Source organism: Bidens hawaiensis, unplaced genomic scaffold, assembly GCF_021521415.1.
Source record: "Bidens hawaiensis isolate Kalapana, Puna unplaced genomic scaffold, B.hawaiensis_p1.1 tig00019559_1, whole genome shotgun sequence".
Classification (NCBI taxonomy): Eukaryota; Viridiplantae; Streptophyta; class Magnoliopsida; order Asterales; family Asteraceae; genus Bidens; species Bidens hawaiensis.
In genome coordinates, this window is record NW_027492972.1 from 2,548 (window position 1) to 15,622 (window position 13,075).

At 36.9% G+C, this 13,075-nt stretch overlaps 3 pseudogenes across 1 annotated transcript; all 3 read right to left on the bottom strand.

The window, feature by feature from the left end:
- Positions 1 to 423: 423 nt before the first annotated feature.
- LOC143558632 (uncharacterized) lies at positions 424 to 2,508 on the bottom strand (annotated as a pseudogene). Its single transcript, XR_013139775.1, has 4 exons — positions 2,013 to 2,508; positions 972 to 1,982; positions 716 to 921; positions 424 to 621 (listed from the first exon to the last, which is right to left on the bottom strand). The product of XR_013139775.1 is annotated as an uncharacterized LOC143558632 (transcript).
- Positions 2,509 to 8,680: 6,172 nt separating this feature from the next.
- LOC143558602 (protein ROLLING AND ERECT LEAF 2-like) lies at positions 8,681 to 11,583 on the bottom strand (annotated as a pseudogene).
- A 3-nt stretch (positions 11,584 to 11,586) lies between these two features.
- On the bottom strand, positions 11,587 to 12,354 carry LOC143558603 (uncharacterized; annotated as a pseudogene).
- Between the last annotated feature and the right edge of the window lie 721 nt (positions 12,355 to 13,075).

The following is a 13,075-nucleotide window of genomic DNA, read 5'->3' on the forward strand; positions in this document are numbered from 1 at the left end:
ACGACCTAAATTGACGTGGGATGAGAGGATTAAGCATGATTTGATAGACTTAAACCTTTCCGAGGACATGGTTGAGGATAGGAATTCATGGAGAAGTAGAATTAAAGTTAAGGATTTTTAGAGAGAAAAGAATTCCTTAGGGCTTCTATTTACCTTTTTTTGTTCACATATATAGTATTAGTATTATTCTTCCCATATATATAGTATTAGTATATTCTTTCCATATATTATTATTATTATTATTATTATTATTATTATTATTATTATTATTATTATTATTATAATTACTGTTAGAACTTTGCTTTCCTTTGTATAGCTTCATACATATGTACTTTAGAGCTGAGGGTCTCTCTGGAAGCCACCTCTTTATCCCTTTGGATAGAGGTACGGTGTGCCTACATCCCACCCTCCCCACTACCCTACCTATAGCTTTGCTGTTGGTGGGACTTCACTGGATATGATTGATTGATTGATTGCTTTGATAGATACATTAAGTTTAGTCTTTAATCTTCTTATGGAAGCCTGCAATGCATCAATCTTACTTGCTTCTGCTCCTTTTGCATCCAATTCATTCAATTGTTTGCACATTTTCTCGTATATCACCCTTAGCCTCTCTTCACCCTAAAATCAGACCAATCACCTGATGTATCAACTTCACATTACTAGAATCATACCAAAACTAAACAGCTAAACACACAATCACATTCATTATTACCTTTACTTCTTTATATAACTTCTTCTCCCATACATACAGCTTCTCCAAAGTAGAAGAAAGATTAATAGGCCGAATATCCTCAACTGCATCCAGATTATAGGATCCTGCTAATTTTGTTACTCAAGAAGACAGTTTTACAGATTGTACTGGATGGTCTGAAGATGCCAATGAAGGTGCTATTGGATAGAGAATCTTGGATAAGATCACTGCAAAAGTGACATATATATGTAGTATGCGATAAAAGATTAGAACTTACATTAAATTTCTTTATCCTTAGGAAGCGCAAACTTTGATTGATAAGGCACTTTTCCGGCTTCAAGCATCAATGCCACTTCTTTACCATAGCTAAACGCAACTTCAAATTCGTATTTAATCTCATTAACTACTTCATGCAGATCCCGTGAACCGTGAGGAGATAACGTTGTCAAACTACTAAAAATCGAGGATTCTAACTCTTGTGTCGACTCATCCAAATCCAAATGGACCCCCTTTTTACCCTGGTAACCTTCCTTCGTGCTTATTGACACGATTGTCTCGATTGTCTCAGAGCTATTTTTATCTACTTCAGTGTTGTGAACCGAATATGCCCCTTTATCGTCAAACGGTACTGAAATTGACGTGGATTCGACATGTGCTGGCTTTGCAGTGCCTTCAGTTTTTGGTGGCGGTTTTCGTCTAAAACTGTCTTCGGTACTACTAGACGGTTCCGTCCAAGAACTGACATCAGATTCTTCTTTCCCTTCAACATGAGACTCGGTTTCGGTTTCTTCTTCCAAATCAGGAATCCCCTCCCTCTCCCTCACTTCATTAGAATCCGGACTACTACCCATTGATTCATACCCGTAACCGTATCCGTATCCATATCCATACCCGCGGTATTCATCATCATAAGTATAAAAAAAGCTAAAGTAATCAGACGCCGCGGCTGCAGGCGGCGGAGGTGGAGGAGGACTTTTAGGCTTCTTTGGTTCCTGAAGAGGTGGTGTTGCACTCACACCACCGTAAGAAAACCCGTACCCGTATGGATCATAATGCATCGGGTCAACCCATTCACTCGTTTCTTGAAAGGCCCTTGCTTCCTCCGGTTGAATCACGGTATGGCTAACCGGTGCAGACTTTTTCATATAATAAGCATACTGATTCGTATTCGAATACTCATTCCCACCATAACCATTGTAAGAATTAAAACCCTCTTGATACATCCCCCAAGGAGGTTGAAACTGCGACGCAGACGGGTTTACGACATACGGGTCACCCTGATTCGATACTCAAGGAGGCTGAAACTGGAATCCAGATGGATTCACAACATAAGGCAATGGATCACCCCAATTAGTCTGGTTTACACCTTCAAAATCATGCAGTCCTCTAGGTTCATTCGAAAATGATTGCGGATTACCATTACCATAATTAATATTATCATTACTATCATCATGTACATGAATATGATGCAAAGATGAGGTTAAATCAGATTCTGAGTCAGACCCAGGTTCAGATTCATGATCACCATCATCAATAGTATGAATATGCGAAACCGAGCCAAGATTCTTAGTTTTACCCTGATCTGAAGGCAATGTGAGTAGAGGGGAAGATGATGGAGGCGGTGAAGGGATAACAAGCTGTTCATCAACAAATCTAGAGAGTGCATAACCTATATCCTTAAGAGAATGAAAGTAAGCCAAATGCGAAGCCGATAAGTCATACCGGTAATCCGCAGCAGACCTGATCAACCTCTTTCGTTCTCTGCAACAAATGACTAATGGCAGATCATCAGGTTTTGAAGGTCTGCAGCCCATTGAAGTAACCCAGTTAGTATTACCATCATCATTAACCAGTTAACCACCAACAAACCCTAATGTTATTATTGAAATTGAAATTAAACTCATCTCAAACAACTAATCAGAATTCAGATCTAATGTGTTTCGAAATTGATAATAATAATAATAATAATAATAATAATAATATTGAGAAGAAGGTGGAATCCGGAAGAGTAAACGGAGGATGTCATAGATATAGAAATATAATAATTAATAATATATATGTATATATATTGCTGCAATAGGGGTGGGGTGTAATGTAAAAGCTCACTAGATATTAGAAACATGGCATCTTCTTCACACAGATCCCGGGCCTCTCATCAAACTCGTTGGGATACCCGTCTTTATCGCCTCTAAATTCACGACACCTGTCATCATATTATCCCAGTCCAGGAAACGCATCGTCGAGTTATATTTGGTCGTCAAGTCAGCAGGCGCATAGTGATTCCTGCTGTTAGCTTTTCTCCGTTTGCCTCGACTCACTTGCTTCCTGAATGTTGATTATAGTGTATAAAATTATACTACTTGTCGCTGATATTTTTTCATGTTTTGGTTGTGACTAGAATGATGGTTTTGATTGTGTGTGATTGGTGAGTTGTGCTCGTACCGTTTGAAATGGGATATTAGCATGAAAGTGAATAGTTAATGCTTCTTAATCTTTTAATAATTAGTGGGGTTTTGTTTTTAATTTAAGTAAAGATATAGGCTTGGGAGTTATGCAATGGGCTTGGAAGTTTTAACAAATATACGGTTAATAAGGTCAACATCGAACAGAGGGGTACCATGGACATCATCATAAATTCAAAATCAAAAATTCATTCTACTATTTTCTTAGTCTAATCCGATTCTAAGGATTATCCAAGTCACTTGTTTCTGATTATTGTTGGTTGGACACTTCCGCACATCGACATCGGTTTGTTACTTCTGTTTGTTTTTTAACGTTTCTGCGTTTCTCTTTTGTTTTATCTCAAAATACGTGCCAATTTTAATTAGTTTTTCTATCTAGCATTTCATCATATATTACGGTGTATGTAACTTGTAACTTACAAATAACCATTAGCATTTTCCTCCATGTCTTGTAACTATTATTGATGTACATTATATAATTTTACTTTGATCTCAATTAACTTTTAACTATGCTAAATGATATTCACAATACTAAAGTAATCAATACAAAAGTTATATTTAGTCATTATCGTCAAATCCAATATGTTTCGTTCCTAACTTAATTATATTTTTCTATTCAGAAAATAACGATGAATTATATATGTTTTTAACTAGCATTTTTATCCGCGCGATGCGGCGGAGATATATTTATCGCTTTTATTTCGTGCTACTTAGGTTTAAATCAAATCTAACATACTTCCTTTTTCCTTGGTTTGAAAAAATGAGACTCGTTTTAGTTAGTATATTTAGAAAAACGTCATATTAAAAGTTTTTTAAGAGAAAATTACCTAAAATTAGTTATATAAATAATTAATAGTTAATTTAAATTAAATGATGAGAGTTATTTACTATTTCTACTGATACAAATTGTAATAAATAAATGTAATGCTTAATATATGAAGGTTATAAGAAAACTCCTAGAGTTAAAATGTTATTCGTTTAGTGATATTCTATTTATTCTTATACAAATTGTAATAAATAAATGTAATGCTTAATATAAAAAATTCCTAATAGGTGAACTTGAGGGGAACAATTGAACATCAACAAACCACAAAGTGAGTAAGGGCAGAATAAAAATAACAACTCTATGAAGAAGTTACAACAAACCAACCACATATCTTCTTATTAATCTCACCACCACCCTCTCTTTGTTTCTACCGCCGACCCTTGCAGTAACATAATCCCCCATTTCAAGTAAAAATTTGTTGAAACCGATCGACATTAAACGGGTATCTATCAGATTTGAAGAAAGTCATCTTAGTTCCGCTGATATTACTACCGGAATCATTGTTTCGCTCTAGTAATTGTGAGAGCCTTCGTCAGATGCTATCGATTAGGCGAAATTGGGGTTTGCAATTTTATTTTTTAGGAAACCATTTGCGAAGGATTAAAAAAATAAACGACCGAAGAGGGCGTTTTATAACCTCCGGTGAATCGGCGTTTTATACCCTCCGGTAACGATATTTAGACGCGATGTGGCGGTTATTTACTTGGGCAGTTTTATAACCGCCAGTAACGGTTATATATATCGGCCGGTAATCCGATTTGGGTGAGAGACTGAACAGTTAAAATGAAAGCTATCAAGTTGCATCCAATTCTAAATGTAATAGGTACTAGCAAGATTAACCCGCGCGTTGCGGTGGGAATTTAATTGGCAGAATTGTTTTTTTTACAATAGTATTACGGTACCATAACTTGTGGAAATTTTTGTGTGTTGTGGCAATGTTCGTATCTCGAACCTTATGGGACCGTTACTCGTGTTTGTGAACACTTATGTTGTTTTACGAATTCTTCAAAATAGTTACAACAATTAAGCATTGCATCCCAATTAATATCCCTTGTTTTTGTCGATTAAAAGTAATAAAATTGTTTGCTTTGATGTAGAGACTATAAAATTGTTTGCTTTGATGTAGAGACTATAACATAAATTTTTTTAAAATAACTAACTTATGCCATATTTTCTACGACTTATATTATAAGTTTGCTTGCTTTTAATTTTGATATACTTTTTATTATTCGTTATAAAATTTTGATATGACACGACTTTTAAGGTTGAATTTCGATTTTATATAATCCTAATTTCACTACAAAAAGTAGTGTTCCAAAAAATGGATTTAAGGTTGCTTTATATTTGTGATTAATTTTTTCTTTAGACTTGAAATATTTTTATATAAAACTTACGTAAGATAGATATATGAAATCCAATTGGATTTTGTTATGTTGAAATTAGTCCTAAATGAAAAACGAAAACCACAATATGAAAGCAAAATAAAAAACTACGGTTGTGGGCTAAAATGCTAATAGAGAATCCATGGATCAAACTCAATGTATTTATACGAAAGCCCATCTCCGAAACCCCAACCATCCAATGTCGTCTATCTTCGTCCCTGAACTCCATTATAAACCTATAAAGTACTTTCGATTTAACATAAACACGGATCAATCATTCCTAATCATACACATGCAAAGAGATGGTGCATTGTCCGTGTAACCGGTGTACAAAACCATATGGCATTGAGGGTTTTAAATCTACAAACGGGACACCACCAAACATATTTCTGTTAATTTTTCTTCCTTCTAGGAGATGCGACTGATTGATGTGTACAAATGAAGGAAAAAAAAAGGTGTTCCATAATAAATGGTGATCAAACTAATATATTTTGATTACGTTACATAATTTGATAAAATGATAATTGATATTAGTATAGGAATAATACTTATGTGTATAAATACATTAGTATTAGTATAAAATCAAAATAAATTGTGTTCATTTTAGGGGGGAAAAAATGTTTAGGCCTTGAAAGTAAATTAGTAGCACAGTGTGGTAAAAAGATATTAACGTATCTCATGACATAAGTTGATAGCACGTGATTGTTTATTAAACTTTAAATTCTAAAAGAGCAATCGAATGTATTTCTTCATTTCACACTTAATATATGTCAGAGGTTTCCCGCGATCTCCAGAAACTCCGGTCACAACTGACTTCCACCTTCACCGACAACGTTTTGTCCTGTACTTCACCAGAAATGTTCAGACGTGATTGGAGAATTTCGGTGGCGGTGGGTCGTGTAACGGTGGCAAACAATAGAGAAAACGGTGGACGGTGGTTAATGTTCTTATTTTTGTCATCATTGCGATTGTGATAATCATAAAAAGTTAGGAGTGATCGCCGGAACCGCTGGATATTACGATGATTTATAGGCGTGGGAGTGGTGGCGGTTAATTGGTTATTAGATACACATTGCGATGGTTGATGAAGAGATGCGATTGTTCATGGCTAACCGCCATACACGTAACCCTAATAATGTTGAAATTTTGTCGGCAACCAAAACTTATCCCACACTGTAATATGAGTTCAACCGAATTCCGTTGTTGTGTTGTTAACTGTTAAGTTCAACCGCATGAGGCCATTTTAAAGGTTTTTCATGGTAATATGTTTACCACAAACGTGGCTAGATGTCGAGTGCTTTCGTGCAGACGCGGCGTGAAAATTTGGTTGTGATCGCCACCACAATTGTAAAATTGTTTGGAAGTAGGGAGAGCAGAATGGACGTATGTATTTATAGGTTTGGGAGGGGTGACGGTTATTCGGTTATGACGGTTGAAAGGTGGTTATCGGTGAAAGAAGAAACGGTACGATGGTTGAAAGGCGATTATCGGAGAAAAGAAACGTTATGACGCTTGAGGAATTTAAACATCAAAATGTCGCCGGCGGTTAGAGGTGATTGAAATTGTTAAGGCAGTTGGTTTAATAAATGTGTCACGTGGGATGCTAATGATATACACGTGTATGGCTGAATTCTAAATGTAATAATAGATAATATATATAATAAGAAGTAAAATCTATTGTAAATAAATAATCAATTATGGTTTTGATTATTATTATTTGTGTTCTAATAACCGCCAAAAACTAAATACGAAATAACGGTTTATTCACTTTCACTTACATTAGATTTGAAACTATTGTTGCACACAGTTATGATACATATGATTTGTTGGTTCTAATTAGATCATGAATCTAGTTGTTGTGTTTTGTTTTGAACAGGTTGGTCGTTTTTTCTACTGAATTTTGCAAGTTAAAAAGACGATGGGCAATCCATTACAATCGATATTACATTTCATTGGTGTTCCATTTAATTTTATTACCGGCAAGGATTCCGAGTGAGTATGCCTTTGCCTACCATACAAATACCATGTGTTTGATAATAATAATAATAATAATAATAATAATAATAATAATAATCACCAAAATGTCCATTTGACCAGCTTTTTCCCATATATCATCTCGACATAGACACTTTTAAATCATTAGCCAACAAGATTTTTAACTAACAAGATTCTGCCACCCGTCCAAAATAACCCAACTGGATTTTTTTGGCGTTTGACGGACAAGTGGCAGAATCTGGTTGGTTGAAAATCTTGTTTGAGTAATGATTAAAAGCCGTCGATTCGACGAGATATAGGGATGGACAATTTGGGAATAAGATGGTCAAATGATATTTTCTTGGCTTTGAGCATTCAAACGGGCATTTTGGTCATTTTCTCTTGATAAAACATTAAATAGCTTGTTACATACCATCTTTCATTTTAAATTTAGTTGAATACTTGAAATGATTCATTATTTCTCCTCATTGATCAGCAAACTGTGTGATGCAACATGGGAAAATTTTATGTTACATAGAATATTTCTGCGTTGCACATGTACTGAAATTTGTTGTTGTCACATTATTGCTTACCATTGGTAAGTTTGCCCCAAAATTACAATATTATTTATGGATGCATACTAACATATCTTTTGTTAGCTAACTAATGTCCAACATGATATATTGCAGTTCTGCTGGTGGTTTTTTTGTTATACAAAGTGAAGATACTCCACCTTGTCTTTATATCAAGTTTCAAGATGCTCTTTGCTTTTATAAGGACGGTTTTCTCATGTTGGCAAGGTGTATGTCGTTGTCTGTTCGGTATAGTGAATGGCTTCAACGCAAAGGTGACTGCCATCCACGAGAGGTGCAAACAACGCAAGAGAGACATTGAACTGGCAAACATGAATAGTAAAATATCTGAGGAAGATTCGGATATGGAGGCGAATGTTTCTTATCATAGGGAACGTTACAGGAAGAGACGGAGATCGTGGTCAGGAGACCACAAAAGAAGGTCCTTACGGGCTAGGACACACCGCGTGCATGTAGGCGTTGATGATTCGGTTCATTCCACGAAGAGAAGACATATTAAGCATGATGATGTGCGGGTTATTAGGACGTCGAGCTTTGCAAAGAAGGGGTTAAGTCACAAGAGATCAAAACATGCACATAAGAAGCATGACATGTAACATAGTGTTGTTTCTTTTTCTAATGTATGTAATTTAACACAATTTAATGTCATTTCTAATAACTAAATATAAAACTAAAACAAAGACCCAACAATATTTTTAAAAAAAATGGCCAAGTTGTCCATACAAAATACCAATGGCTAACACCACCTACACATGTTGGATCAACTCTACAATATCATCACTGGTCTCTTAAAACCGATAGCCGAATTCACCGCTACCATCGGGCCAAAACCGTCTGATCAACTAGTAATACTCTTCCTACTAAATGTTACGATCGGCTTAATGAATTTCCTAACTTACCCCTGGAAAATACACGCCATCGGGCACCAGAATCAACCCGATTAAACCAATCTTACCTGCTCATGAGCTTTTAAAGCATCACAAGTAAAACTCTCTAAAGCCTTAAAAATAGGAATTACACCACCTTGTAAACTACTTGACCCACCTTTCCCAACTAACTTCATAGCTACTTTATAATCAAGACTCACCCGGTCTTCGGAAGGAACCATCGACCCATTTGTTTTACCCGGCCCGTGATTTGGTCGTCTTCTCGCGAAATCCTAAGCAATATACTCTTTTTTCAACATTAGTCTTTGCATGTCATCTTGTCTCTCCAGCAGTTGCCTCAAATTCAAAGTAAAATTAAACATTGCTCTCGAGACACGTTCTTGAGACACGTCTTTAATCTCCCGATCCCAATCGTTGCATATTATGAAAATCGGTGGAGCTCCTAAACGACCCGGGGAATAAGGAATCTCACCGTCAATGGTTACTTCTGGTTTATGATCAATGCGTTGTTTTAGCCACCCGTTTAAGGAATCAGCATACGATTTCTGAGCATTAATCCAGTTATTAAAATGCTGGGCCCACGTTACAAGTCCCGCTTCAAGGTCAAGAGTGGTTCTCAGATTTGAATCTCTTTCAAGACTCGTGCTTGCTCTTAAAGTCCGACTTCTACTCTCCATGATCGCTTCAAATTGCTTTCGGTGACATTTTACAATCGCTTGCCACATTCTTATTAACATGTAGAGAACACAATAATATATTATGTGATATTAATAATTAATAGCATAAACTATTTGCATTAATACAAAAATAAATTCATACCCGTAAATCAACTCGCTGACTTGTGGCTGCAGTTCTTTGTCTCTCACTATAGACTACTCGCTATGGGGCTCCGTTGGGTGATGTGGCAGGCCCTGTTGGGAGCTGAACACCGCCGTGGGGCGCGGTCCAACCAAGGGCGCCGAGGTAAAGGTGGTTGTGACGCTGGGCGCGGATGATGCTTTGATGGTGGGGCCCTCTCTCTCTATCTCTCAAACACACATACATACATATGTATATATGTATTAAAGGGGCTTCGAAGCCCCCGCACCATAGAGGGGCGACTTTCGGGTGGGGTTTCAAAGCCCCTAGTGCCCACGTGGCGCTGAGGTGGCACTGGGGAGGGGCTTCGAAGCCCCTCACCATAGCGAATAGTCTTATGTATCTCGCATGATATGGCATCAATTGCTTTGATAGATACATTAAGTTTAGTCTTTAATCTTCTTATAGAAGCCTGCAACGCATCAATCTTACTAGCTTCTGCGCCTTTTGCATCCAATTCATTCAATCGTTTGCACATTTTCTCGTAAATCACCTTTAGCCTCTCTTCACCCTAATAACCAGACCAATCACCAATCACCTGATGTATCAACTTCACATTACTAAAATCAAACCGAAACTAAACAGCTAATTAAACTCACAATCAGTCATTACTAGTATTACCTTTACTTCTTTATATAACTTCTTCTCCCATACATACAGCTTCTCCAAAGTAGAAGAAAGATTAATAGGCCGAATATCCTCGACTGCATCCATATTATACGATCCTGCTAATTTTGTTACTCGAGAAGACAGTTTTACAGATTGTACTGGATGGTCTGAAGATGCCAATGAAGGTGCTATTGGATAGAGAATCTTGGATAAGATCACTGCAAAAGTGACATATATAAGTAGTCCGTGATAAAAGATTACAACTTATATTAAATTTCTTTACCCTTAAGAAGTGCAAACTTTGACTGATAAGGCAACTTCCCTGCTTCAAGCATCAATGCCACTTCTTTACCATAGCTAAACGCAACTTCAAATTCGTCTTTAATCTCATTAACTACTTCATGCAGATCCCGTGAACCGTGAGGAGATAACGTTGTCAAACTACTAAAAATCGAGGATTCTAACTCTTGTGTCGATTCATCCAAATCCAAATGACCCCCCTTTTTACCCTGATAACCTTCCTCCGTGCTTATTGACACGATTGTCTCAGAGCTGTTTTTATCTACTTCCGTGTTGTGAACCGAATGTGCTCCTTTATTATCAGATGGTACTGAATTTGAAGTGGATTCGACATGTGCTGGCTTTGCAGTGCCTTCACTTTTTGGTGGTGGTTTTCGTCTAAAACTGTCTTCGGTACTACTAGAAGGTTCCGTCCAAGAACTGACATCAGATTCTTCTTTCCCTTCATCAAGATCTCTCTTTGTACTAAATTTCTTAATCTTTACAACCTCTTCAACGTGAGACTCGGTTTCGGTTTCTTCTTCCAAATCAGGAATCCCCTCCCTCTCCCTCACTTCATTAGAATCCGGACTACTACCCATCGATTCATACCCGTATCCATACCCGTACCCATATCCATACCCGCGGTATTCATCATCATAAGTATTAAAAAAGCTAAAGTAATCAGACGCCGTGGCTGCAGGAGGCGGAGGCGGAGGCGGAGGAGGGCTTTTAGGCTTCTTTAGCTCTTGAGGAGGCGGTGGTGTTGCACTCACACCATTATAAGAAAACCCATACCCATATGGATCATAATGCATCGGGTCAACCCATTCACTCGTTTCTTGAAATCCCCTCGCTTCCTCTGGTTGGATCACGGTATGGCTAACCGGTGCAGACTTTTTCATATAAGCATACTGATTCGTATTCGAATACTCGTTCCCACCATACCCATTGTAAGAATTAAAACCCTCTTGATACATCCCCCAAGGAGGCTGAAACTGCAATGCAGATTCGGCCCAACCCTAATTCGATCCCCAAGATGGATTCACAACATGAGGCAATGGATCACCCCAATTAGTCTGGTTTACACCTTAAAATCATGCAGTCCTATATTATCATTACCATTAATATTAATATTATCATTACCATCATCATGTACATGAATATGATGCAAAGATGAGGTTAAATCAGATTCTGAGTCAGACCCAGGTTCAGAATCATGATCACCATCATGAATACTATGAATATGCGAAACCGAGCCAAGATTCTTACTTTTACCCTGATCTGAAGGCAATGTGAGTACAGGGGAAGATGATGGAGGTGGTGAAGGGATAACAAGCTATTCATCAACAAATCTAGAGAGTGCATAACCTATATCCTTAAGGGAATGAAAGTAAGCCAAATGCCAAGCCGATAACTCGTACCGGTAATCCGCAGCAAACCTAATCAACCTCTTTCGTTCTTTGCAACGAATGACTAATGGCAGATCATCAGGTTTTGAAGGTCTGCAGCCTATTGAAGTAATCCAGTTAGTATTACCATCAGCATTAACCAGTTAACCACCAACAAACCCTAATGTTATTATTGAAATTGAAATTGAAATTGAAATTAAACTCATCTCAAACAACTAATCAGAATTCAGATCTAATGTGTTTCGAAATTGATAATAATAATAATAAGGTGGAATCCGGCAGAGAAAACGGAGGATGTCATAGATATAGAAATATAATAATTAATAATATACAAGTAACCGTACCCGCGCGTTGCTGCGGGCCGAGTTGTTGTCCCATTTGTTTGCGTTAAGACATGTTCACGATGGCATTCAGATTATAAAGCAGCCATATCATTGTTAGATTAGAAGTTCGTTTTGTACATACACACTTCACGACTCGGTTTGAATAAACTTAATAAGTCAGCTACTACGTTTAACAAAATAAATAACACGTGACTTTAAAACGATAAACACGTGCACGTACATGAACCATGACTATTATACCACCTGTCCACCTCCAAAGCCTGAAGTATATCAGCCCTTCATATTCTCCTACTCATCAACTACAAAGCTAAAACGAAGCAAGAATTAACAAATTTAATGGTGATAATATACCAAACTTTTATTGAACAATTAAATGTGCATGTACTTCCACAACATACCTGAACAAAATAAATTCTATATTGATGATGGATCAACTGTATCAACAGGATTTCAAGCTTTCACCCATCACTAAGCTGTGTGTTTTAGGATCAAGATAATGCTCCAAGAGACAAACTGTCACATAATATTGCAAGCAATTCCAATATCCCATTGATAAAATAAAACAAATCAGTCACCCAAATATTAAAGTTAATAAGCTTTTTTTTACTTGATTATACGAACCTCAGAAAGTATTTCAGTCAGAACCGCCTACACAACCACCATGAATCTGAAAAACACAAAAGATTTATGAAAAATGAAAACATTTGTAATGCTAGTGAATAAGTGAAAATTAGATTAGCCAAGAGACATGCTTA